This window comes from Camarhynchus parvulus, chromosome 15 (genome assembly GCF_901933205.1).
Source record: "Camarhynchus parvulus chromosome 15, STF_HiC, whole genome shotgun sequence".
In the NCBI taxonomy this organism is placed as follows: domain Eukaryota; kingdom Metazoa; phylum Chordata; class Aves; order Passeriformes; family Thraupidae; genus Camarhynchus; species Camarhynchus parvulus.
This window is the reverse complement of record NC_044585.1, coordinates 901434-928672: the sequence shown is the minus strand read 5'-3', so window position 1 is coordinate 928672 and position 27239 is coordinate 901434.

Genomic DNA, 27239 nt, shown 5'->3' with positions numbered 1-27239 from the left:
TCTGCTGGGATGAACTGGGACCTATTCCTTTTCCTACCTTTTCCTTCTCTGCTGGGCCCCACCTGCAGAATCCTGGCCTACATTTGGTTTGGAATGTGCCACATCCCTTCTCCCTCATTTCTGGGCGTCCCTGTGTTCCCTGGGAGCACTGGCCACCCTCCTGCTCCAGGGTTTTCCCGTGTTCAGGGATTGTTGGGTGACAGCACCTCAGGGTTTGTGGCTTCCTTGTGGAAAAACTGCTTTATGTGTGAGTTCACCTTTTAAAACTGTGCTTGAAATAATTCATATTTCTCCCACGTGCTGATGTTGTGGGAAGTATCACAGAATCATGGAATGGTTTGGGTAGGAAGGGAGGTTAAAAATCATCCAGCCATGGCAGAGACACCTTCCACTGTCCCAGGCTGCTCCAAGCCCTGTCCAACCTGACCTTGGACAATTCCAGGGATCATGGGGCAGCCACAGCTGCTCTGGGAAACCTTTTCCAGCAAGATCCCAGCTGGTTCTGCATCCCAGTCTGTGCTGGAGAGGTCACTGGTGCCACAGCAAAGCTGAGCAGTGCTTTGGGTTGGCAGGTCCTTCAGAAATCTGCCCATGGATGAGCTGGGGAAAATCTTCCCAGGGGAACCCAGATGCCTGAGCTGTTCCTGTGTCATCTGGAAAATCAGCGGCATCAAGCAGAATGGGCATTTGAATTCCTTCTGGAATGTTTGGTGGCCTCAGATGTCTGTGGCCATGTCCTGTGCTGTGACAGCTGTGCCATGGAGGACACTGAGGACAGCCCGGAGAAAATTCCTGTCTTGCCATGGCAGGATCTGCTTCCGAGGGCAGTTTAACTCTCTGTGCAGTCAGGGATATTTGTCTGGAATTAGATTTGCTTCTCCAAACCACTTTTACCTCAGAGGTAAAATTACATGTCCAACAATTTCCTTTAAATAATAGGGGAACTTTTCCACTTCCAGAGCTCCATGTGGCTGCCAGAGTTTTGCCCTCCAATGTAACTATTTATTCCCCTATTCCTGCTTTTTTTTCTGTTTTGAATTGAAAATAGTCTCCATCTCCTGTCTGCTCCTGGCTGGAGCTGCATTGTTCATCAGACATTTATTAGCTTGTCTGGTGCCATGGCTATTATTCCTCCCTGAGATTTCTCACTTCCTCGAGTTTTTGTTCCTTGACAAAATAACAAAAGCCTCCCTTTCCCTGGCTCATTTTTATCCCTTCTCAGCTTCTCCTTATCACACTCTGTTCTTGTTTCCATTACCAACACGCTCGGGCAGGGCCCGCTGCACACCCCGAGTCTGTCTGGCTGCACAGCAGGGCTGGGCTCCTGCCAGCTGGAATTTCATTTTCTTCTCATTTCTCCAAGCTGGTCTTGCTGGACTCTGGTGCCCAAATCCATGAGCTGCTGCTCACTAAGTGGAGGAACAGATTCCATGTTTCAAATAATCTGTGCAATAAATGCTTCTGGAAACAGTGAACAGCCCAGCTCTGGGCAAACTTGAGCCTTAGAGGGATCCCCATTTCCTTCAGCTGCTGTGGTGGTGTTCACAGGGGTCCCAGGATGAGGGAAGAGATGAGAATCTTGACTCCATGTTTCAGAAGGCTGATTTATTATTTTCAGATATATATTAAAAGAAAATTATATATTAAAACTGCACTATAGAATAGAAGAAAGAATTTCATCCGAAGGCTAGCAAGGAATAGAAAAGAATGATAATAAAATCTAGTGACTGCTCACAGCCTCGACACAGCTGGCTGTCATTGGTCATCAAGTAAAAACAATTTCACATGCTGGGTAAATAATTCTCCAAATCACATTCCAAAGCAGCAGAACATGGAGAAGCTGAATCTTCTTAGCTTCTCAGGAGAAAAGATCCTAGCAAAAGGATTTTTCATAAAATATGTCTGTAACAAGTGACATTGTTTTAGAATCATGGAATATCCTGAGCTGGAGGGACCCACAGGGATCATTGATCCAGCTCCTGTCCCTGCCCAGAGCCCCAACAACCCCACCCTGTCCATCCCTGGCAGTGCTGTCCAAAGGCTCCTGGAGCTCTGGCAGCCTCGGGGCCGTGCCCATTCCCTGGGCAGCCTGGGCAGTGCCAGCACCCTCTGGGGGAAGAACCTTGCCCTGAGCTCAGCCTGAGCTGCCCTGGCCGAGCTCCAGCCATGCCCTGGGTGCTGTCCCTGTCCCAGAGCAGAGATGGGAGCTGCCCTCAATGAGTCTCCCCTCAGTTTCCTCTTCTCCAGCTGAACATTCCACATGATCTCATCATTCCATGTGATCTCATCATCCTCAGCTTCCCCTGGAGACCCTTCCCCATCCTCCTGCCCCTCCTCTGAACATTCTCCAACAGCTTTAAATCCTTCCTTACCCTGTGGCACCCAAACCTTTCATCACACTGCAGTTGGGTTGCTGCCAGCAGGGACCGGAGCCGAGCTCCACCTTGCAGGTCACCAACCCTGCAGGGACTCCAGGAGAGGACAGGCTGAGCCCTTGGGATGCCTTTCCCAGGGCCAGGCAGACCCTGGGGCTGAGGACTGAACATCTTTGGGCTGAAATGGCCCCAGCTGGCACCTCGTGTCTGGCTCAATATAGCAATACACGCGTCACATCCACATTTATCCCCAAATGTTCATGTTCCAGGCCTTTTGGGTGGTATTTTTCCTCATTCTAAAATAAAGGAGACAATCACATCTTGCTCTATTTTTTTTAATGGGAAGCATTGCGCAGTTTGGCTCCCAAAATAGCGTGTTCTGAATTCCCACATGCATCACCTGATGGAGAAATCTGGAAGAGTTGGAGATCCCTGTTCTTTCATTAAATGGGCAAATTGATGGGAACTTGGGAATACTTTGAGTGCTGGCAGGTAACTGAGCTCCCCTCATGCTGTTCCTGCTCTCCTGATCTGTCCCAGCTGGTCCTGAAACCACCAGAGCAGGGTGAGGGGGACACATCCAGCCAGGCATGGGGACACTTCTAACACAGGAAGCTCTGGAAGGTCAGAATTCAAATTCTCAATGCCAATATTGCTCTGACAACTCACACTGCCCACACAACATGACATGGTCCAAGGCTGGGGAAAACCACAGGAAATAACCCCAGGTTTGGTCAGGAATTTAACAAGACAGGACCACCCCAAGGGGCTCAGAAAGGGTGACCAAGGGTCTCAATGGCTCATGGAGGGGATGGTTCTGTCCCCATTTGGGCACTAAAATCACAACTCTCTCTACACAAAGCTCACCTGGATCCCTGCACATAAAAACAAAGGAGATTTGTCCCAGTCTCAGCCAGCTCAGACAAGGTCAGGCCTAGAGGAGCCTGGGTTTTCCCTGGATTTTAAACGGAGCCTCAGGGAACTGCTTCAAACCCTCTGCCTGCTCTTAATCCTGTGATGGGCTGGCCAGGATCCACCCAGGATCTTCAGGAATGTCACAGCACAGCAAAGGCTCCTTTGCCTCCTGCCTGGAACATCAGGGACAATCCCTGAGCATCTCCCAATCCCCCCTGCTCTGGTCCCTGCCGGCTGACCCGCGGGGGGCACGGGAAAGCCTGGAAGACCCCCTTGTGTGGGGATCCCAGAGGGATCAGGGACAGATCCCAGCTCCCAGTTCATCGCTGGAACAGAGCCCCCTTGTGTGGGCAGAGGAGGACCAGCCAGTTCCACAGACCCCCTTGTGTGGGAGAGGGATCAGGGACAGATCCCAGCTCCCAGTTCATGGCTGGAACAGAGCCCCTTGTGTGGGGATCCCAGTCAGGGGCACGTTCAGGGGCTGAGGAATTGTCACCCCGAGCCAGCCCTGCCACAGCTGTGATTTACCAACCTCTGCAGTCCCCTCCTGTCCCAGAATCACTTCTGGCCTTTCATTCCTTCAGTTCCTCTGGGGAGGGCCCGGGGCTCCCACAGGAGAGCCAAGCAGGAGGAGCTGAGCTCCCAACCTTTGGTGTGGGTGTCACACTGCAGCCCTGCTGAGGGCAAAAGGGAACAGCAGCACAGATGGAGCCAAAAATACCCTGGGACTGTAAGGAATGTTTTGACAGCCTGATAGTGCAAATGATCTGATAATTACAGACCAGCCTCATTAATAGAAGGGTCAGAATCCTTGCAAATAAATCACTGTATATGCAATCCTTGTACATAAACATCCCTATGTGCTGGAGCTGTGATGCTCTGTGCTCCCTGTCCCAGGGTGGCAGAGCTCCAATCCCATCTCTGCTCCACTTCCTGGGGGTAAAGATGGAATGGATATTCCCCAAGGATAGCAGACAGCCTGGGAGTGATTTTTTATCCAGCTGAGCAGCACAGGATGAAAAGGAGTTTATTACCTTTTCTTTGGTAGCACAGGCACTGCAGCAGGTTAATCACAGCTCCAGATCTGTGCCTCGATATCACAACAGGGCAGGATTTGGGTCATTGAAGTGTCTTGTCAACAGATTCATTTTAGCAGGTAGAAACTGGACTTCTCTTTGGAATAAAATGATTGAAACACAGAATCACAGAGTGGTTTGGGTGGAAGGGACATGAAATTCATTCAACGCCACCCCTGCCATGGCAGGGACACCTCCCACTGTCCCAGGGTGCTCCCAGCCCTGTCCAGCCTTGGGCACTGCCAGGGATCCAGGGGCAGCCCCAGCTGCTCTGGGCACCCTGTGCCAGGGCCTGCCCACCCTGCAGGCAGGAATTTCTCCTGAACATCTGCCTAAATTCCCCCACTTGCAGTTTGAATAGAGACAGACATCCACAGAGGAGAAATCAGCTCGGTTTGGAAATGGGAACAATTATCTCTGGGGTAATGAAGGGCAGGAACCAGCCCTGGGCAGCTCCACTGCTCCAGGTGGAGCCACCTCCACCTGCAGCCTCCTCTCCCAGCTGGAGATTCATTTGCCTTCCATCAGCCACGGCTGAGCCTTGCAGGGCTCCTGTGCAAGGCTGGGCTCAGCTTAACCCGTGATGGATGGAGGATATAAAGGTGATGGATTAAGTTGTTAATTATACAATTACAGGGAAAGTGGAACAGGGTGCTGGTTAAAAGGAAAATTACTTTGCAAGCTGATACCAGCTCCTGGAGCAGAGGTGGAAAATGCAAAATAGGACAAGACAGAACTCTGTTTGAAGCAGAATCCCTTGAAAACTTATCCAGAGTAATTCCAGAGGATGGAGAACTAGATATTTTAATTTTCTAGCCAGAGCTACACTGTCATTTTTATCCATGGGATGCCTGGGTTAATCCTGCTGAGGGTGGAAGCTCAGACAAGGCAGCTGCTCTCAGCACCTTCTGTGGACGCAGAACTGGAGCTTTGGTTTAAACATGGAATCCCGGAATCTCCTGAGTGAAATAAATAGGGCAGGAGATCTTGCTCCTTTTCAATGCCTTTATTATAAACCAGCTCAGGGGGGAAGAACCAATGGGTCACACACACGCCACCGCTGCTCCCAGGAGTGACACAGAGGAGGAAAAGTGCAGCTTTGTCCACTGGTCTCTGGGCAGAGCTGGAGATTCTGTCCTCATAAGAGCATCTAGACATTCTTCTTTTTTTGCTTTGATATTTAAGCTCCTTTGTTCAGCCGACATCTTTAGGTTAGGGTGAGGGGTAAAAAGGGTCTTAGTGGATACTGGATTCTGTTCCTCACATCTAGACATCACTTCATCTGTCAATTCCGTGTTGGCTCATTGTTTTTAGGGGTTTTTGGCTGGGTTTGGTGAGGGGCTTCTTCATTTGCATGCCAGCTCCGATGTCCCCTCCTCTTCACCGTCTGGGTGCCATCCTCCAGGAAGCAGCAGGGTGCCACTCCACAAAAGGGGGATTCCCCAACCATCAACGACAGGCAATTAATGAAAATGACAGGTGATTACAACAACAAACAGTTAGAACTCCACCCTGGCAGCAACTGGCCCAACCTGTGAACTCTGCGACTTTAAAAAAAAAAGGCAGCTTTTCTGCTCATAACACTGAGCTGGAAGGACCCACAGGATCATCCAGCCCAGCCCCTGTCCCTGCCCAGAGCCCCAACAACCCCACCCTGTCCATCCCTGGCAGTGCTGTCCAAAGGCTCCTGGAGCTCTGGCAGCCTCGGGGCCGTGCCCATTCCCTGGGCAGCCTGGGCAGTGCTGTTATAAGTTAAGTTTGTGAATTCTCTAAGCCAATCAAGAATTCTGTGAGCCAATCAGAATACCAATTGAGAATTTATTGGGCAAGGATAACAAGCAAGTTCAGCGTGCTGGAGGCCAGGAGTCTCTGCTCTCCCAAGGCCTTGCCTCTGAGTTCGCTTTATCTGCTCTTCGGTATGTGCATCTGCCGGTCTTGCTCGGGGCCCTGCCCTTGGTGGTCGTGGCTGTTCAGCCACCCGTATTCGCAAGCGAGCGGATCCTATCCGGGTGGGACGCTTATCGGGCTGTGCTTTTCCGTTAAACACCTCAGCTATATTATTTTGCACCTGTTGCAGTTACAAATGATACAAATTGTGATTTAACATAGTTATAATTACATTACACATTTTGATGAACAAACATCAGTTATTTATAACAGTGCCAGCACCCTCTGGGGGAAGAGCCTTGCCCTGAGCTCAGCCTGAGCTGCCCTGGCCCAGCTCCAGCCATGCCCTGGGTGCTGTCCCTGTCCCAGAGCAGAGATCAGAGCTGCCCCTGGGCAGCCTTTTCCAGCACATTTTTCACTCAGCAATAACCTTTAAGAGCTCGAGAGCCTGGAAAGGATGGAAATGAGCTGCCCTGGGATGAGGAGTGCCCTCGGGACCATCTCTGCCCATGCTGGTCTCTGTGACATTCAGCTCACGCCCGGAGTTGCTGTCAGGGCTGGGAGTGCCCCTGTTTGTGCAATCAAAGCCTTCCCGAGATTTGCATCCCGGAGTGCAGACACTGGGAAAGAGCAGATTACATAACAGCCAGTTTAGGCTTGGGAACAAATAGAAAATTGTCCTTCTTTTCCCCAAAACAGTCCGAGGGCAGCACGGAGCGCAGGGAGACCTCCCAGCGTCGCTGCAGGTGCTGCTGGGGCAGGTGAGCCGAGCTGGGAGCATCCCGGCCCAGGGGGCTCTCCCAGTCTGTCCGAGATTACCTGGGAATTGCCTGTGAATTATCTGTGAATTACTGGGAATTACCTGTGAATGACTGGGAATTACCTGTGAATTACTGGGAATTATCGTCACCAGAGAGCCCCGCTCAGGGCTCTGCCAGCGAAACAAAATTCACAGCTAATCCAGAGGGCTCATGCAAGGAATACATTTACATTTCTCCACTCCCTTTATCCTCAGGATCCCCCAGAGCGCGGTGTTGTGTTTCCATGTACAAAGCGCTTTTATTCCTGGCTGGATTTCACTCTACAAGGGGAGGGGAAACACAAAAAAAAAAAAAAATTCTGGGAGAAAGCACAACATGGATGCGGTAGAGCCAAAATGTTTGCGATCCCTGTGTCTGTTCCCTTGAGTGAGTGAGGGAAGTTGAAGCCCATCTCCGGGCAATTATCCCTCCTGTTGATCCCCGTGCCAGGGGAAAAGCAGGAAAAGCTCCCTCTGCACTGAGGGGACGCCGGGAGCGTGTGATGGAGACGTCTCCTCTGCTGGGCAATAATTCTGTTTGGAAACAGGATGAGATTTTTGGAGATCCAAAAATTTAGCGTTAAAACCTCCAGGAATGACCATTTGCAAGGAATTCAGGAGAAAGGCAATGACTTATCACAGTCTTGCCAGGACAAGGCATAGAAGAGTTTTGTTATAGATGGATAATGAGATGATGATCTCGCAATTAAGGGATAACTATTGTGTGAATATTAAGAGAAGCTTTAGTGATGTACAGTTATGTTATTGTAGTTTAGGTGTCCTCTGTTCTCCCCATAGTTCCCTTTCCCCCAGGTACAAAGAGGCTGCACAGGTGTCCCTTGCATGGGGCAGGTGGGAATGGAAAAGCTTGGGGGTGCTCAGGGGGTGCAGCATGGCAACACCTGAGCTCCAATGCAGTTACAAAGCAGTCTGCACTGATAAATGGCAAAGAAGAGCTGAGTGACAGACTCTGGGAGGGGCCGGGGCTGATGCAACCCCCAGGGGTATAAAAGACTGAGCATCCATCTTGAAGATGAACCAACCACATGGTATCCATGAAGGCAACTCTCATCACTGCAGCTTTTTCCTTCTGTAGCCCTTTGTTGTGTTTTTGTTAAGGTTTAATAAACCTTTTTAAATTTTCAAAGTGAGCAGTTGTTTCTCACAGTTTTGTCACCATTGTCACATTCTCCTAACTCCCAGGCCACATGGCTGGAGCTGGAAGAGAAAATCCCTGGATTTTCCATGGCTTTGGTGCTTCCTTGCAGTTCTGGAAGAGCAGGGCAGGGATCCACACACCTCGGGATAAGCTCCTGGATGGGGGAGCTGTGCTGTGAGCACATTGAGTGCTTTCTGCTCCCAAAATCCTCTGGATCAAAGCAGGCAAGGCCTGGAATGTGACTTTTATTGGAGCTCAGTGGCTCTGATCGATGTGGGTCGGGAGCTGGGAGGGAAAGGGACATTGACTGGGACTGATGGAAAGCGAGTCCTTTCTGGGGCAGGGAGGGCAGGGAGCTGTGCCCAGGCAGGGGCTGCTGCACCAGGAATTCCCAGAGCCTGCTCAGGTTCAGCCTTTGCCACTTGCTGTTCATTCAGGATTCATTAAACGGAGAGGGAAGGAAGGAGTTGGGTGTGAGGGCATTGTTTCACCAGCAGGGATCTGAGCCAGGGTGGGGAGATCAATCCAGAGCAAATGGACAGGATGAACCTGTTGCTTCCACAGGGGAAATGTGCCCCAGAATCATGGAATCAGGGACCTCAAAGCCCATCCAGTGCCACCCCTGCCATGGCAGGGACACCTCCCACTGTCCCAGGTGCTCCCAGCCCCAATGTCCAGCTTGGCCTTGGGCACTGCCAGGGATCCAGGGGCAGCCCCAGCTGCTCTGGGCACCCTGTGCCAGGGCCTGCCCACCCTGCCAGGGAACAATTCCTAATTCCCAATATCCCATCCAGCCCTGCCCTCTGGCAGTGGGAGCTGTGGAATTCACATTCTCTGAAAAAATCCCTTCACCCAGGATTTTTCTCCTGGGAAGCTGAGAGGCCTCAGAGAAAAGGAAAACAATTCTTATCTCATTTGCTTCTCCTGTGTTGTGCTGGTGTGGAATGTGTTTGGAGATTGTTTATCCACACATGATTGTTCCATTGGATTCTGCTGTGAGTTGTTTTCACTCTTCGGCCAATCAGGGCCAAGCTGTGTCAGGGCTCTGGAAAGAGTCAGGAGTTTTCATTATTATCTTTTTAGCCTTCTGTAAGTATCCTTTCTGTATTCTATAGTATAGTATTCTTCAATTTAATATAGTATAATCAAGTCATAAATTATCCTTCTGAGAACATGGAGTTAGATGCATCATTCCTTCCCTTGTTGGGACATCCTGCAAATACAATAGGAAGCCATTCCCTGTGTCCTGTCCCTCCATCCCTTGTCCCCAGTCCCTCTCCAGCTCTCCTGGAGCCCCTTTAGGCCCTGCAAGGGGCTCTGAGCTCTCCCTGGAGCCTTCTCCTCTCCAGAGCACAGGGAATTTGTACCCACATTTTTACATTGCAGTTTTCCATTGGCTCCTGGCTCTGCTCCCTCCCTCTGCCCCATCCATGTCTCCCAGCCCTCCACAAATGTACCTGGGAATTCTCTTTTCAATAACTGATTTTCATCTCTTTTTTTTTTTTTTTTTTAATCTCTGCAACGATCTTCAGCTGACTGGGCACAACCCTGGAAAAGCATGAATTCAGACAGAAAAGCAGGGATGTGGTGCCATCAGAGGCCTCAGGGTTGGGAGGTGTTTGGAGCTGTGATAGTTTAGTTGGTGTTAATCCCTGTTAACCTGGGATTGCCTCTCCTGACTCTCCCTGACCATTTTCCTGCAAGACCCCAACAAAAGGCTTTCCTGGGACACTCTGCACATGCTCAGTCCCAGCAGCAGCTCCAGCCCCAGCTCGGATTTCCTGGTTTTATTGATAACAGCACTTGGCAGAGATAAAAGGAGATGGTATTTTTCCCAAAGAGACTCTTCAAGTGTCGGCACCATCTCAGATTCCGAGAAAAGAATCCCAGAGTCATTGCAAAATTATTATTTTTTTTAATAATCCTTTTAAGTTTCCTTTTCCTTGCCTGTATTTTCTGTACCTTTAAGATATAAAAGGGCCACATTTTCAGATTTTTTCCCAACAAACAACCTTCAAACTCGCTCTCCCAGGAATTCCTCCCTGCTCCTTTCTTTTCCTGCCTTGCTGGAAGTTACAACATGAAACCAAGACCTTGTGGGAAGAGAATAGAAAAAAAAATCCTGTGAATTATGGGAAGAATATGGAAAATGAACCCATCAGGAAGCTATAGCAATAGCAGAGATGACAAGCAAGCAAATAAGCAGCACAAGCATCCCAAATTAATTTCTTGTTTGCTGTCAGCCCCACTGTGCTGCTCCAGCAGGGGGACAGGGCTTCATTTTCCCTGCCACAATTCCCTGGGAGCAACACTCCAGGATTTCATGAGGTTATCTCAGCCCAGGGAATGAAGGGAACAGATCTTTGATTTAAAAATAAAAGAGAGCAAAAAGAATCTTCCATTAGAGAAGATTCCTCAGTCCTGAGTTATTTCCCTGCCCTTCCTGTCTGGATGTGGTGCTGGATCCTTCATCCCCAGGTCTGTCTCCTGTTCCCACGCCATGAGCATTCCCTGGCTGGATTCCCTCCCAGGCTCTGCCCTTGGCAGTGCCACTCCCTCAGCACAAGCACCTCCCTGAGTGGTGGGATTTCAAAATCCAGAGGTGGACATGGGGTAGGCAGAACTTCAGATGTCTGCAGTTCATCTGAGTCATCATTTAGGGAGAGAAGGGATCATCATGGAATCACAGATTTGGATTGGAAGGGGCCTTAAAACCCATCCAGTGCCACCCCTGCCATGGGCAGGGACACCTTCCACTGTCCCAGGCTGCTCCAAGCCCTGTCCAGCCTGGCCTTGGGCACTGCCATGGTATTCAAGAACCATCCTCAGTTCTTCTGGAGATTTAGTCTGTGGTTATTTCTCTCCCTCAGCACTTCAGCATCTGATATTTATTTCCTTCTCCCCCCCCAGCAGCAGCTGGGGGGACTGAGCTCAACTGAGTGAGCACCTGATCCACACCCGAGCTGTGGTCTCTGATGAGAATGGAAAATAATCCAGGACACCTATTAAATCAAGGAAAACCATAAGAATTCTGTTACTCAATGCAACAGCCCCCAGAAAAAACACCAGTTATTGTCCTGCTGTTGAGGATGATCCCAGTGTGGAAATCAGGGAGAAAGGCATTGTAAGAGCTGCTGGAGGGGAAAACCTGAGTATGGCCAAGCAAGGGGGCACAGTGCCCAGAGTTTTGGATTTGAGCATCCACACAGAAGGGGATGCTGGACCTGGTTGGAGAAGGAATTCTGGAGCCCACTCTGTGAGAGGAGCAGGTGCCTACACTGGTGTGGAATAATCATTCCTGCATTGGGTGTGTCCAGTGTGAGCTGCTGCAGAGGCAAAGGCAAAAAAAGGCCTGCAGCAAAATCTGCAAAAAAGAGGCAGAGCTGTCCATCCATCATCTGTCTGTCCATCCATCCATCCATCCATCCATCCATCCATCCATCCATCATCCATCCATCCCTCCATCCATCATACATCCATCCATCATCCCTCATCCCTCATCCATCCATCCATCATCCATCCATCCATCAATCCATCCATCCATCCATCCATCATCCCTCATCCCTCATCCATCCATCCATCATCCATCCATCCATCAATCCATCCATCCATCCATCATCCCTCATCCCTCATCCATCCATCCATCATCCATCCATCCATCCATCATCCATCCATCCATTCATCATCCATCCATCCATCCATCCATCCATCCATCCCCCATCCATCCATCATCCATCCATCCATCATCCATCATCCCTCATCCATCCATCCATCCATCCCTCCATCCATCCCTCCATCCATCCATCCATCCATCCATCCATCCATCCATCCATCCATCCATCCATCCATCCCCCATCCATCCATCATCCATCCATCCATCATCCATCATCCCTCATCCATCCATCCATCCATCCCTCCATCCATCCCTCCATCCATCCATCCATCCATCCCTCCATCCATCATACATCCATCCATCATCCCTCATCCCTCATCCATCCATCCATCATCCATCCATCCATCAATCCATCCATCCATCCATCATCCCTCATCCCTCATCCATCCATCCATCATCCATCCATCCATCATCCATCCATCCATCCATCCATCCATCCATCCATTCATCATCCATCCATCCATCCATCCATCCATCCCCCATCCATCCATCATCCATCCATCCATCATCCATCATCCCTCATCCATCCATCCATCCATCCCATCCATCCATCCATCCATCCATCCATCCATCCATCCATCCATCCATCCATCCATCCATCATCCATCCATTCATCATCCATCCATCCATCATCCATCCATCCATCATCCATCCATCCCTCCATCCCTCCATCCATCATCCATCCATCATCCATCCCTCCATCCATCCATCCATCATCCCTCATCCATCCATCCATCCATCATCCATCCATCCATCCATCCATCCATCCATCCATCCATCCATCCATCCATCCATCCATCCATCCATCCCTCCATCTCCAGGGTGCACCATGTAAGAACTCTCTTTCCCTGAACCTCACCTCCATTTCTGTTGGAAAAAATAACAAAAATGAAATCTGTCTTTAACCCTGTGAGGCAATTGCTCCTGCAAGGAAAACTCCCTAGGGAGAGGCTGCTCTGCTCTCCCGTGAATCCTCCCTTTGGAATTTGCATGGCCTGACTCTGGCCTTAGACTTTCCCTGGAAAGCACAAAGCAATTTCCAGATGATGGAAGCGCAGGGATGTGTGGAGTGGCTGCTGTGCACCTGGAGGTCGGGACAGGCTCTGGGTGGTTCCCCAGGTGCAGCTTTGCTCCCTGTCCCAGTTTGGAGTGACTGAGTCCCACCAGAGCACTCCAAGAGCAATTTTAGTATCAGATCAATTATTCCAGAGCGCTCCTGAACCCATCTGGGCAGGACCTTTCAATGGGATGTTCCAACAGCTGCATTTCAGCCCAGAGCTGTTGGAACCTCGGCCAAGACCTCCTTAAACTGCTCTGACCCCTGAAGGCAGGAATTCCCCTCTCTGTGATTCATGGCCCTGCTCATGGTCCCTTAAACATCCCTCCTGCAGATCCCTCCTTGCAGGGAAGCCCGGTCCGTGCTGATGGATTGCTCCAAGGACAGATCCTGCACCTTCCCCTCGCTTCCAGCCCCAGGGGGCTCTTCAGCCAGCTGTGTTTCCAGCTGTGCAGCTTCCCAGGAGCAGGGACTGAGGCAGAACTCAGCTATTTCTGGACCATCTCCTCCCCAAAAAAACATTCCTGGTCTGTTTTTGTCCCAGGGAGCTCCAGTTTGGAGATTCCTGGAGATTCCAGGCATTGGATCTGCCCCATCCAGCAGCACAGCAGGAAAACTGGGCTGTGTTTTCATCCACCCCAGGCAAACAGAGACCCCAACATCCTGCCTGGCTCTAATCCAGGGCTGCAACTCCTCCCTCTCTCCCATCCCTATGGATAAATGTGGATGCAGGCACTCACATCACTGCTCCCACTCAGATCATGCAAATATTTCACTGGCTCTTATCACAACCAAGGAATTTCTACCCCCTTTCCCCACCCTGAAGAGCCCAGTTTGGCTCCTGCCTCCTTCCCCCACCACAGAATCAGGAATTGTTTAAGCGTCAAAGGGTTCCCCAGCACTGCCAAGGCCACCACAATGTCCCCAAATGCCACATCAGGGCTGTTAAACCCCTCCAGGGGTGGTGATTCAACAAATGGCATCAGCTGCAGAGCCTGGAGCAGTGGCTCAAACTGGAGTGCTGCATTTTCCTCCCTAAATCCCACACCTGACTCTTCCAGCAGTCACTGCCCAATTTCAGCCCTCCTGCCAGCCTGGATTTAAACCCTTCACATGGGACTCATGATTCCCAGAAAACTGCTTCCTTCCAGAGCTTTGGGGCTGATTTCCCAGCTCCTGAAGGGTCCCAATAAATCACATATTCCCCACTCCTTCCCTCCCCAAATGGAGCCAGGCCCACTCCTGCTATCCCTTAAATCTGTCTCTTTTTATGGGAAGAACATTGATCCTGGCCCCGTTCCATGCTGTAAATGGGACAGACTGGATGTAAGTTTTCAGCAGTGGGCTGGGATTTGCTTATGGAATTGCTTGCAGCTATTTAATCAGGGCACAACTGAGCCTGGGAACAGAGGAGCTCCAAGAAAACAGTTTTAAATCTTCCCAGGGATCCAAAGCTAAAGGTGTGGAGGTCGGGGGAGGCAGTGTTCTCACCTGAGCCAGCAGAACAGGCCCAGTGACAGTAACCAGGATCACCCAAAAGCCCAAAACGGCCAAAAAATGCTGCAGTGACATATCCATGAATCCTCTGTGTGGAATTTGCCTGGCCAAGATCCTGGCTCAGCCTCAGGCTTTCCCTGGGAGGCACAAATCCACGGTCAGGGCAGGAATTGCGCAGGACAAGGTCAGGGCAGTGAGCACAGGAGGGCCTGGAGCAGCAACAGTGAGAACAACCCTTGGAGGGCTCCACCAAGGTCCCATCCCACCCTTGGCAATGAGAACAACCCTTGGAAAGCTCTTTGAAGGTCCCATCCCACCCCAACAGTGAGAACAACCCTTGGAGGGCTCCACCAAGGTTCCATCCCACCCTGACAGTGAGGGCAACCCTTGGAGGGCTCCTCCAGGGTCCCATCCCACCTTTGGCAGTGAGGGCAACCCTTGAAGGGCTTCTCCAAGGTTCCATCCCATCCTTGGCAGTGAGGGCAACCTTTCAAGGGCTCCTCCAAGGTCCCCTCCTACCCCAACAGTGAGGGCAACCCATGGAGGGCTCCTCCCAGGTCCCATCACATCCTTGGCAGTGAGAACAACCCTTCAAGGGCTCCACCAAGGTCCCATCCAACCCTGACAGCGACAGCCGAGCTCCAGGGAGGGTTGGAGGCTCTTGGTGCCCTCAGGACCTGCTCAGGTGAAAGGAGCTCAGCTCTCAGCCAGGAGAGCTCCAATCCTCATGGCTCCATCCACTGCCTGTCCAGAGAGGTTATTTTATAAAATTGATTCCTTGCCAACACCAATCCTTGCAGTGTGAGGTGTTCCAGAGCACAAACTCCACCTGGCAGGTGATCCCATGCCCTCTGGGCTGCCCAGGGTGTGGAACCCTGACTGCACTGGCTGAATTTTTATCTTCTCATTTGATCCTCCCATCCCCTCAGGTGTTCCCCGTGTTTGGTCACAGAGCTCTGACTGAGCAGGTTGGCAGTAAAACCCTCACCTAAAAAAATCGACACCTCCTTCAAGGTGCCTGGCACACAAATCACAATTTTTCCAGGACATTCAGCCTTAATTTTTTTACCTTGTTCTCTCCAAGTTGTTAGGTTTCACAGAATAAAAGACCCAAATTTGCTCTAAAACAGGGGGGTTGTCAAAGAAACTTGCCTTGAATATAGAAAAGCAACTCTTCCAAGCACTAATTCCAGGTGTGAGGAGAGTTCATGGTCCACCTGATGAGCTGCAAATGCACCTGCAAATTCTTAATGAGCTCCTTTGCTTTGCTGAGGATTAATTTCCCCAAATGTTGGTTCTGGGTCTATCCTTGTGCCCTTCCTAAGCCCTAAAAAGAGCTGAAATATTCAGATGTGGCAACAGGGCAGATCCCAGGGGCTGCTGGATGCAGGAGGGTTCAGTTGTAGCTGTGCTAACAGTTCTTGAGGGGTCCAAGGGAGTTTTGCAGAACTCCTGGGAATGTCACATCCCAGGAAACTCAACCCCAATGCAGGTATTTGGGCATAAGGGAGCAGAGTCCTTAATGCTGAGTGAGGCTGTGCTGCAGCTTGGGAATTTCAGCTGGGATGGAATGATGAGGACACAGAGGAGGTGTATTAAAATACCCAAAATTGGATATCAGAGTCATTCCAAGGAAGGATCCTGCTGCTGTCACAGCATTTGGAGCTGGAAACTCACACAGAGGGATGTTTATATACAATGATTATATATATACACAGTCATTTATATGCAAGGATTCTGACCCTTCTATTAATGAGGCTGGGCTGTAATTATCAGATCATTTGCACTATCAGGCTGTCAAAACATTCCTTACAGTCCCAGGGTATTTTTGGCTCCATCTGTGCTGCTGTTCCCTTTTGCCCTCAGCAGGGCTGCAGTGTGACACCCACACCAAAGGTTGGGAGCTCAGCTCCTCCTGCTTGGCTCTCCTGTGGGAGCCCCGGGCCCTCCCCAGAGGAACTGAAGGAATGAAAGGCCAGAAGTGATTCTGGGGCAGGAGGGGACTGCAGAGGTTGGTAAATCACAGCTGTGGCAGGGCTGGCTCGGGGTGACAATTCCTCAGCCCCTGGTGCCAGGGAGAGGCTCCTGTTCCAGCCGTGAACTGGGAGCTGGGATGTGTCCCTGATCCCTCTGGGATCCCCACACAAGGGGGCTCTGTTCCAGCCATGAACTGGGAGCTGGGATCTGTCCCTGATCCCTCTGGGATCCCCACACAAGGGGGGTCTGTTCCAGCCATGAACTGGGAGCTGGGATCTGTCCCTGTCCCTCTAAGGGTCTTTCACCATGAACTGGGAGCTGGGATCTGTCCCTGATCCCTCTGGGATCCCCACACAAGGGGGCTCTGTTCCAGCCATGAACTGGGAGCTGGGATCTGTCCCTGATCCCTCTGGGATCCCCACACAAGGGGGGTCTCCAGGCTCCTGCCCCCTCAGCTGGACAGGGACCAGAGCAGGGGGGATTGGGAGATGCTCAGGGATTGTCCCTGATGTTCCAGGCAGGAGGCAAAGGAACCTTTGTTGTGCTGTGACATTCCTGAAGATCCTGGGTGGATCCTGGCCAGCCCATCACAGGATTAAGAGCAGGCAGAGGGTTTGAAGCAGTTCCCTGAGGCTCAGTTTAAAATCCAGGGAAAACCCAGGCTCCTCTAGGCCTGACCTTGTCTGAGCTGGCTGAGACTGGGACAAATCTCCTTTGTTTTTATGTGCAGGGATCCAGGTGAGCTTTGTGTAGAGAGAGTTGTGATTTTAGTGCCCAAATGGGGACAGAACCATCCCCTCCATGAGCCATTGAGACCCTTGGTCACCCTTTCTGAGCCCCTTGGGGTGGTCCTGTCTTGTTAAATTCCTGACCAAACCTGGGGTTATTTCCTGTGGTTTTCCCCAGCCTTGGACCACGTCACGTTGTGTGGGCAGTGTGAGCTGTCAGAGCAATATTGGCTTTGAGAATTTGAATTCTGACCTTCCAGAGCTGGGGTGCTGTGCTCCCAGCCTGGAATGAGAGCCCAGAGACCTCACTTACCCCATTCCAGGACAGATCCAACAGCAACTCCCCCCTCCCAGGGAGTGCTTTTCTAGCACATCCCTATTCCAGAGTGATGGATGAAAATGGGATCTTGCAAAAAGTCCATTTACATGCTTCATCAAGCTCCCAGCGCTGCCAAAAGTCCCCAGAGCAGTGATGTACAGCCAGGCCTGCAGACTCCACCACATCTGCTCCGAGAGGAATTAGCAAGACCTCCCCAAGCTGGGGATGATTTTCAGTGCAGCAGACACTCTCCCAGGAAATCCATCACGTTTATGGACAAGTTCTTGAGACACTTCAGAGGAACTTATTACAATAAAAAAGGAAGTTCCCAGCCCCCCAACTGCACGTCTCCCTCTCACTCTCACAATCCATGATGAAAAATGATGGGATCAGGTGGATGTGTATGGCTGGAAACAGTTACAGCCAATTCCAAGGGAAGATTATGCCACAAAATTATTTTTCCCAGACTTTCTTCCTGTGTTTCAAACTAAATCCTCCCCTCTGCCTCCGAGCAAATTTCCTGTAGACCAACAAATATTGAGTGGCCCTGAGTTGGTTGATGCAGTAAATGTAAAATGCAGGAAATCTGTCAAAGATCAAATCCCGAGGCTCCTGAACATTCCAATGCCAAAAGTGTTGGGTTTTATCTTTGGGAGCTGCTCTCCCAAAAGCTCTCAGGCTGAGGTCACCCAGTGCCCACCACGATGAGCTCACACAAACAATCTCCTAAGCCAGGTTAAAGCAATTATTATTGAGAGAGCATTTCTCACAAAATGCCTCCTCCACCCTTGACCTCCCTGTCCCTGTCTTTGGAGGAGACCAAAACCTTCACAAGGAGAATGTGGGAGCTGGAATTTCACAGCTCTGCTGGCGATTGGAAATCAGGGATGCTGTGGGGATGCTGCATTTCCAGCTGGTTCCTGTTGATCCCTTCCTGTAATACAAAAGCCATGGAGTCCTCTCTCCTCTCTCCTCTCTTCCCTGTCCCTGCCTGTCACAGACATCTTTTACGAAAAATCCTTTCCTTAGGATTTTTTCCTCCTGAGAAGCTGAGAGGCCCCAGATACAAAATGTAAACATTGATTATCTGCTGCTGTGGAATGCAACAGGTGGATCTGTGATTGGTCTCATGTGGTTGTTTCTAATTAATGGCCAATCACAGTCAGCTGGCTCAGACAGAGAGCTGAGCCACAAATCTTTGTGATCATTCTTTCTATTCTATTCTTAGCTAGCCTCCTCGTGAAGTCCTTTCTTCTATTCTTTTAGTATAGTTTTAGTGTAATATATATCATAAAATAATAAGTCAAGCCTTCAGAAACACGGAGTCAGATCGTTGTCTCTTCTCTCATCCTAAAACCCCTGTGAACACGGTCACACCTGCCCTGCTCTGCAGACACAAACAGGCTGTGACATTTTCCCTGCACACTCTGCAGGGGTTACCTCCCCTTTCATCTCAGCTCTTCCCAAACCTTCCCCTGCCACAGCTCCCTGTGCTCTTCTCATTCCCCACCTGTGTCTGAGCGCTCACTGCACCCTCATCTCCCGTCCTTGGGGGCAGTTTGAGGCAGAAGAAGGATGTAAAGGCATGAGGGAGCATCCTAGGAGGGACACAAAGGTGGGGAAGGATCTGGAGGGTGAGTGTGACCGTGTTTACAGGGGTCTCAGGTTGAGGGGAGAGACGAGGATCTGACTCCATGTTTCAGAAGGCTTGATTTATTATTTTATTCGATATCTTATATTAAAACTATACTAAAAGAGTAGAAGAAAGGATTTCATCAAAAAGCTAGCTAAGAATAGAATAGGAAAGAATGATAACAAAGGTTTGTGGCTCGGCTCTCTGTCTGAGCCAGCTGGGCTGTGATTGGCCATTAATTAGAAACAACCATATGAGACCAATCACAGATCCACCTGTTGCATTCCACAGCAGCAGATAGTCATTGTTTACATTTTGTTCCTGAGGCCTCTCAGCTTCTCAGGAGGAAAAATCCTAAGGAGAGAATTTTCCATAAAAGATGTGTGTGACAGCTGAGGGCACTTGGGATGTTCATCTGGAGCAGAGGACACTGAGCTCAGGGCTCACCAGGGGCTGCAGCTCCTCCCGAGGGCAGCTCCAATCTCTGCTCCCTGGGACAGGGAGAGCAACTAGGGAATGGCTGGAGCTGGGCCAGGGCAGCTCAGGCTGAGCTCAGGGCAAGGGTCTTCCCCCAGAGGGTGCTGGCACTGCCCAGGCTGCCCAGGGAATGGGCACGGCCCCGAGGCTGCCAGAGCTCCAGGAGCCTTTGGACAGCACTGCCAGGGATGGACAGGGTGGGGTTGTTGGGGCTCTGGGCTGGATGATCCCTGTGGGTCCCTCCAGCTCAGGAGATTCCCTCTGCAAGCCCAGCCTTGCTCAACAATTCTGTTCCAAATCCATCATTGAGTCCCTGTTTCTTTTCTCCCCTCTCCAGTCCTTACTGTCATGGTTCTGCTGTCCCCTGCAATCCTTTTACACAACTTCATCAGAATCCTGCCAGAGGGATTCTTTCCTTCCTCTTTGCACCCTAATTTTGTGACCAAGTTGTTCACTCCCTCCCCATTCCTATATAAAATCCTATATAAAAAGCAGGAAAAATGTTGTTGTGTCTTTACACTTTGCTGGCCAAGTACAACCAAATGAACCTGAAAAAATATTTACATTCAGGTTAAAGTGGAACTATTTTTAGGGGGGTTGGTTGGGCTGGCACTGTTTTGTTCTTCCTCCCACAAAGTAAACCCTTTTCTTCTTTTGTTGGTGCCATTTTTCAGGCCAACCATGAAATTTCTTCTTGAACAGAAAGGAAAAAAGGTCAACTTTCAGCTCTTCAGGGTCTCCACTGGACCTCTGGGGATTCTGCTTCCATTTACCCCCAGTTCCTGTCAGAGAGGGAGGATTTTTAGCTGCATTTCTTCCACTCCAGGTCTGTGCTGCAAAATCCTCCCTCAGACACTCTCCCAGGTCTGGCTAATGATATTTATTCCAGCTGAGCAATTCCAGGAGGAGAAAATGATGGACTTAAATTGAGGTCACATTTTGCCCATCTCCATGTCCTAAATTCCCTGTGATGACAGGAATCCATCTGAGCTGGGAGATCATGGGATCATCTTTAACAAAACTTTGGAATGGAAAGGCTGAGTTAGTCCTGAGGAAAACAGCCAGGGACAAGAGCCAGGATCCCTGTCAGGGTTCTGTGAGGAGTGGGAGGAGATGCTGGAAGGGATAATGGGTTGGTCTGGGATGAAGTCACACAAAATCCTGGGATTTGTGCTCTCCTGCAGCACAACCCCAATGTCTTCATCCCTGGTTGGAAGATGAGGCTCCTTTCAGCGGAAAACTGATGTCTGGTGGAATTCTTGTTAAGAATTGTTATTCCAAGGCTGGGAAGAGCAAACCTGAGGCTGTCCCAGGTCCATGAGTGCCTGGCAGAGGGGACATGGTTACAGAACCTGCTGGAACTTTCAGCTCAGTGAGGAGCAGCCACCTGAGAGGACTTTTAGCACCTTCTGGGGTTGGGAAGGGATTGGCAGAGTTGACTTCAACTCCCACAACCACTGAGTTGATTTGAAACCTGGCAGGACCCTGATAAAATGGGATTTTCCATCAATGGCTTTGAATGTGGCAGTGCTGGGAGCAGGAGGCCCAGCCTGTGCCCTGAGTGTGCAGGAGCAGGCAGAAGTTGTTATCTCCTGCTCCATGGAGTGAGTGAAGCACATTCCCAGAGCAGCTCATTTCAGGTGAGTTTTGTCCTCTGCTGGCACCTGATCTCAGATTTGGGAGTGGGAGCTCCACTCTGGCACAGCCACACCTGGGGGACACTTCAGGGACACTGGAATTTGCTCCTTGGCCTGCCCCAGGACCATTTCCAGTTTGATTAAGGTTCTCCTTTGATTCATGGATAGCCCAATGATGGCACTTCTAATGCCCCTGTCCTTTAGGGGTTGGGATAGCTTGGATTTGGACCTGCCCCAAATCCCACATTATTTAAACAAAGAGGCAACAACCTGAGCTGGGCTCCCAGCAGAGCCTCTCCCCTGCCCTCAGCTGTGCCAGCCCAAACCCAACCTCAGAGCTGCTGTGGGACAGCTCTGCCCTTTCCAACAAATCTCCAGCTCTCCTGAACCTTAAAAAGCATCTTGGGAATGATCCCTGAGTCATTCCCACTCCCACCCACGCTGGAGATTGGTTTGGGTGGTGCCAAACACCCAAACCTTCCCAGGGAGCACCTCACTGTGTGCCCCTGTGGATCTTCCTGGAAGAGCAGGAATATGCAACCAATCCCCCCAAAAGTCATTCACTGGTGTGTTTTTCACAGATTTCTTGGAGGGGGGTTATTATTTATCCCTAAATTTGAGGCTGATCCTTATTTTTAGCAGGCAGAATGGCTCCTGGGGCTCTCAAACCCAAAGCAGAGCCAAAACCCCACTCTAAGCCTTTAAAAGTAAGAAAGGTCTTGTGTGTTCCTACAATGTGGAAATATCCATGAAAAACAGACAACTGCAAGCAGCCTGTCCCTGGAACTCATCCTGGACTTCTGCTTTGTAGGAAGAGCAGATTCCAGGTAGAAAACCACATTCAATGGATGATAGGAATTAACCTCTTTTGGAGAGGAAGAGCCGCCCCATGTCACGCGTGACGTCAGGTCGTGCTCAAGTTGTGATTCCAAACATTGAAGCGTGGCAGGAATTTGCATAAACATGAGATGTTAATATTTAAATACATCAAGGGGGGACCCAGTCCCAGCTTTTCAGCCTGCTCCAGCCCAGCAGGGCAGGTCTGTGGGCACAGTTCTCCCAACCCCATGTCCAACGTCCCTAATTATCCCAACCCCATGTCCAACATTCCTAACGACCCATTTGCAAAGACAGTGAGTCCATTTGCATGGCTATGAATATTAAACAGCCACTTTGCACCCGGCTCTGCACATTTGGGGCCGGATTTTTAGCCCTCAGCCACCAAGTTGGAGTCTCCTGTTTTGTTGCCCATTTTTGTTGGGAAAATGGATCGGTTTGGGGAAACTGCTATGGAGTGACCTCTTCTCCCTGTTTTTCCCCACTGCACTGCAGGAGAAGCTGTGGCAGGTCCATGGCAGATGTCACCAGATGGCACTCTTACATTGATTCTTCCCCATGCTTAATTTTTGTTGTTGTTGTTGTTTATTTGGGTTTTATGGATGAGCAAATGTTCAGGATGGAAGAGCCACACTCCGGAGTGGGATTCAGCCAGCAGCGTTGGTTCACAGGGATTTGTTCTGGGTGGTGGAAAATGTGGGAAATTTGGATGTTCTCCAGGAGCTGGCCATGGTTTTGGGGTGGAACTCCTGGGAGAAGTGGCCCTACAAGCCCCAGAATTTCAGAGTGTGGGTTTCTCTGCTTACTGGTGGCACTCAGTATGCAAAAATAAAATTGCATTTACGATCTCTCCCTGAAATTTGGTGTCACTTTGGGGACAGGACACAGGCGACAAAACAAGCCAATTATATTAGAAAGGGATATAAAATTGTCCCTAAACCTCACCCAGTGTTACAAAAAAAAAACAACCAAGCAGCCAACCAAAAAAAAAACCTGGAAGTGCAATTTTCCATCCTACTATATAAAAATAAGAATTTTGGGTCATAATGAAGGTTTTTCTCCTTAGTGGGACAATGAATAAATACTAAATATCAAATTCTTCACCCAAGAAAGCCTGGTTTGATTTTTCATGTCTCAGAGGAGAAGAGCTGGACAGGGATGTGATTCATCCCAGGAATATGCCAGGAGAACCTCCAAAATATAAAAAAAAGAGATTGTTCTGAAGTAAAATAACGGGTGAAACAATAGATCAAAAACCATTAGTGATAACACTCAATAGAAGATTCCCAACATTGCGAGGAGTTAAAAATGAATCCCCACAGGAGAAGGTAAATCCCTCTGTTTGTTTTCTCTTATTGCTCCAAGCAAGAAAAATCCATACTCTGGAATAGTGATTCCATAAAATATGGGACCCCTCAGCGTGGAGGAACACCTGAAATTGAGAAAAAACAACAATATTGTGTTAGTGAGACATCATTTATGATGTTAAAATTCCAATGTGGTTTCCACAGGAGGAAAAGCTCTGGGGCTTCTCAGACTGTAGGGAAGAAACCCTCTTGTCATGGAAAAATTAATTTATTTTCCTTTCCAGACCTTTTACTATTGTTTGTTCCTTACAATAGGGCTGGAGTCCCATCTGGCTCTGAGCACCAAACACTGGGACCTGCTTATTCCTGAATGTCAAAATATTCCTCAGCGGACATTCTTATTTAGCTTCACATTTCCTGTTGAAATCCAGGAGCTCAAAATGCCCCAAAATTCCAATTATGCAGCTCGTTAGTGCCATTATTGTTAATTTATTATGTTCTTGTTGCCACACAAGTGTCCCAACAGCTCCTGTGCATCTCCCCTTCCCCAGGGAGAGCTGGGGCCTCACAGATCCAGCCCTGACCTTCCAAAAGGCTGGAAAATGCCAGGGAAGGTTGGAGGAAACGCAGTGATCCAAATCCAGAGGAAAATGCCTTGCCCAGAGTGATTCCAGAGCAGAGCCTGCCTCATCAGGAGCAGGACAGAGCTGCTGTGACTGCAGCAGGCAGACGACCTTGGGTGGTTTTCCCATGCCCTAAGGAAAGGCTTTGCCCAGGAGTGGTTTGGGAGCAGCCCAGCATTTAGCAGGGGCTGTAAAGGAGCAGCTGCTGCAGTAAAGCTGCAGCTTTACAGCTCCAGGCAGGCAGGGAATGGCACTGAGATCTGCTCAGGAGGGGCAAGGAGAGGTTTGGTGATCCCGGTGGGAGGCAGGTCCCACCGTAAGGAATGCCCCAAGGATCCAGGGAAATGGTGCTGTGCCCACAGTCCTGGGCCCTCAGGGGGTTTGGGTTCAGCTCCTCAGGAGCAGAATTCCTCCTGTCCATCCCCACCCCGGGGCCTTCTGAGCCCTGCCAGGATCACAGGGGCAGAGGTGTGAGCTGGGGAATCCCAGTGTGGGAACTGGGAGAGAGCCTGGCGTCAAACCATTCCTCTTCCTCTTCCTCTTCCTCCTCCTCTTCCTCCTTCTCCCCGTCCTCCTTGTCGTCCTCGTCCTCGTCCTTGTTCTCATCCTCATCCTCGTCCTCATCCTCCTCCTCCTCCTCCTCATCCTCCTTGTCCTCCTCCTCTTCCTCGTCCTCGTCCTCCTCATCCTTATTCTCCTCGTCCTCATCCTCCTCCTCCTCATCCTTATCCTCCTCATCCTCATCCTCATCCTCATCCTCCTCATCCTCGTCCTCCTCCTCCTCCTCCTCCTCCTCCTCCTCCTCCTCCTCCTCCTCCCGCTGCCAGCCCCAGAAGAGCCTGGTGCAGCCCAGTGACCCTCCCAGTTTGGAATCCGGGAGCTGCAGGATGCACCTGGCTGCTCCTGGATCCCCAGACTGTTCAGGTTGGAAAAACCCTCCAAAATCATCAAACCGCAAAGTGCCCAGGCCGCCACTGCCCCATGCCCCAAGTGCCGCATCCCCGTGGCTTTGGTGACTCCACCAGTGCCCTGAGCAGCTGCGCCAGTGCCTGACCACCCTTTCCATGGATCCACCCTAAAAAATCTGATATCCAATATCCATTTTCCCTCTTTTTGGCTGCGTTTCGTGCATTTTCCTTGACTAAAGCACCCCAAACCTTGAGCTCTTGCTCTCCTGTCAGGCTGGACGAGTGCTTGGAAGAAAAGCCTTCCCAGCTTATTATGGATTCAGACATCTCTTCATCTGGAGTTGCCTGAGGTCCTGGAAATAATCGTGTCTTTCAGGAAGAACATCATTCTGAGGTGAATAAAAATCACTCAGCACTTTAATGAGACCATTACATTTCACTGTGCCTTTCCCTCTTCCACAAGGTCTTCCAGGAGGAGAAACAGCCCGGATCCACCTGCTCATGGAAACATGTCCATGAGTCAGGGATTTATCTCAGGGAATTCTCCCCCAGCTCCCCAAATTCTGCCCTGGTTCCCCTGAGTGAGCTTTGAGCCTCTCCTTTTCCTGGGACAGCCATTTCTGATGAAGTTTTGGGCCCTGAAAACTGAGGAGCAGGGATCCAAACAAATCTCACTCTCCCTGAGAAAATTAAATCATTAAAATTCTGGGAAAAAATAAATTCCTATAAAAAAAGATTAATTTACACTACACTTCCAAAGAGGGAGGCTGGAGCAGCTCCTCCCAGGGAATGCCCCGCAGAAGGAGCTGCTGGAAGTGCCCCAGCCAGGAATGTGCCTGGAGGGAGGAGGAGGATGGAGCATGGAAGCCAAAATTAACCCTTTGGAGACCACAGTTCATTTCCAAATAATTCCTGATAATCAGATTATTTTCCATGCAAAAATTTTAATCCTATTACTTCTAATTATGCCCCAATGTGCAAAGCTAAACAAATCCCATCTTTTTGTTCTCCATGCCCTCCAAGAAAGTGATTATATTCCATCTCGAGTCGTTATCCATAAGTATCTCTTCTAATCATTTCTGCATTCAGCCCCTGCAGACCTCAATTATTTCTGCTCCCTCTTCATGTCTTGCAATGATTTTGCTGCTACAAACTCCTACAACTCCTTCTCTGGGTCTTACAGACACTAAAGAGATACCCAGGGGTCATGAAATATTTTTCAGGTACAGTTTACAAAAAATATTTTAATTTTTTCATGTGTCCAAACAGCAATTTCTTTGGAAAAGTGGAAGATTTTAATAAGAAGCAGAGAAGCTCAATGTGATAATTATTGGCAGAATTATTTTTGTTGTTCTTATCAGCATTTTGTCTCTGCAATTTGCATAATTGCTGGGTCTTGATTAGAAAAGTCCCATTTTTCTGCTAAAGGCTTTGTTGGGAGCCAATCATTTCAAGGTTCCTCACAGAACAGAGCTCCTCAGGGAACAGAGAAGGGAAGGGAAGGAGCAGTCCCGAGCCATTTTTCCTTGGGAGGGTGATGGAAATGATTCCCTGGTGTAGGACACAGGAGCTGCCCTTTAGCTGAAGATTTCAGCTCTGCTCTTACAGAGATGGGGAAATTCTGCTGAGCTGGGAGGCACTAAATCATGGCATCATAAAATTCCTCGTTTGGGCTGGAAGGGACCTTAAATCCCATCTCATTCCACAGGCAGGGACACCTTCCACTGCCCCAGGTTGCTCCAAGCCCTGTCCTGGGCATTCCCAGGGATGGAGAGTCCCCTCCCAGGGCTCTAGAAGTGCTGCCACTCTCTGGGTGCCACTCTCTGTGTCCAGCCCCCTCAAGGGGACAATTCTGGAGCAGAATGGTGACAGGAGCACTCCCAAAGCCCCTAAAGCTGGGAGTGAGTGAGGAGTACACAGAAGACACCCACGAGGCTGCAGGGAAGAGATGTTTGCCCAATTTTTGGTGAGAATTCCCAGAATTTCACATTTCAGAACAGGGAACCTTTTTTTTTTTTTTTTAAACCACAAATTGTCTCCAGGAGCTCTTTGAGTCCCTGCACACCAGTGTCTGTGTCACCCCTAAAGGACACACATTATGTGTGGGTGTCCCTGCCACCTTTGTCACCTGCCAGGTGTGGCATCACTGCCACAATGGCACCAGGAGTAGCTGGAGGTCATTTTCAATGGCATTTCCCAGTGATGTGACACATCAAGGTCAGCACCTGTGGAAACCCAGGGCACTGGGAATATTTTTGAATATTTCTCTGTCTGTTCTGGGGTGCCCTGATCCCCAGGGGAGCACTGACTTTGACCCTCATTCGTGGAGAAAGTTTCCTAAACTCCAGAATAGAC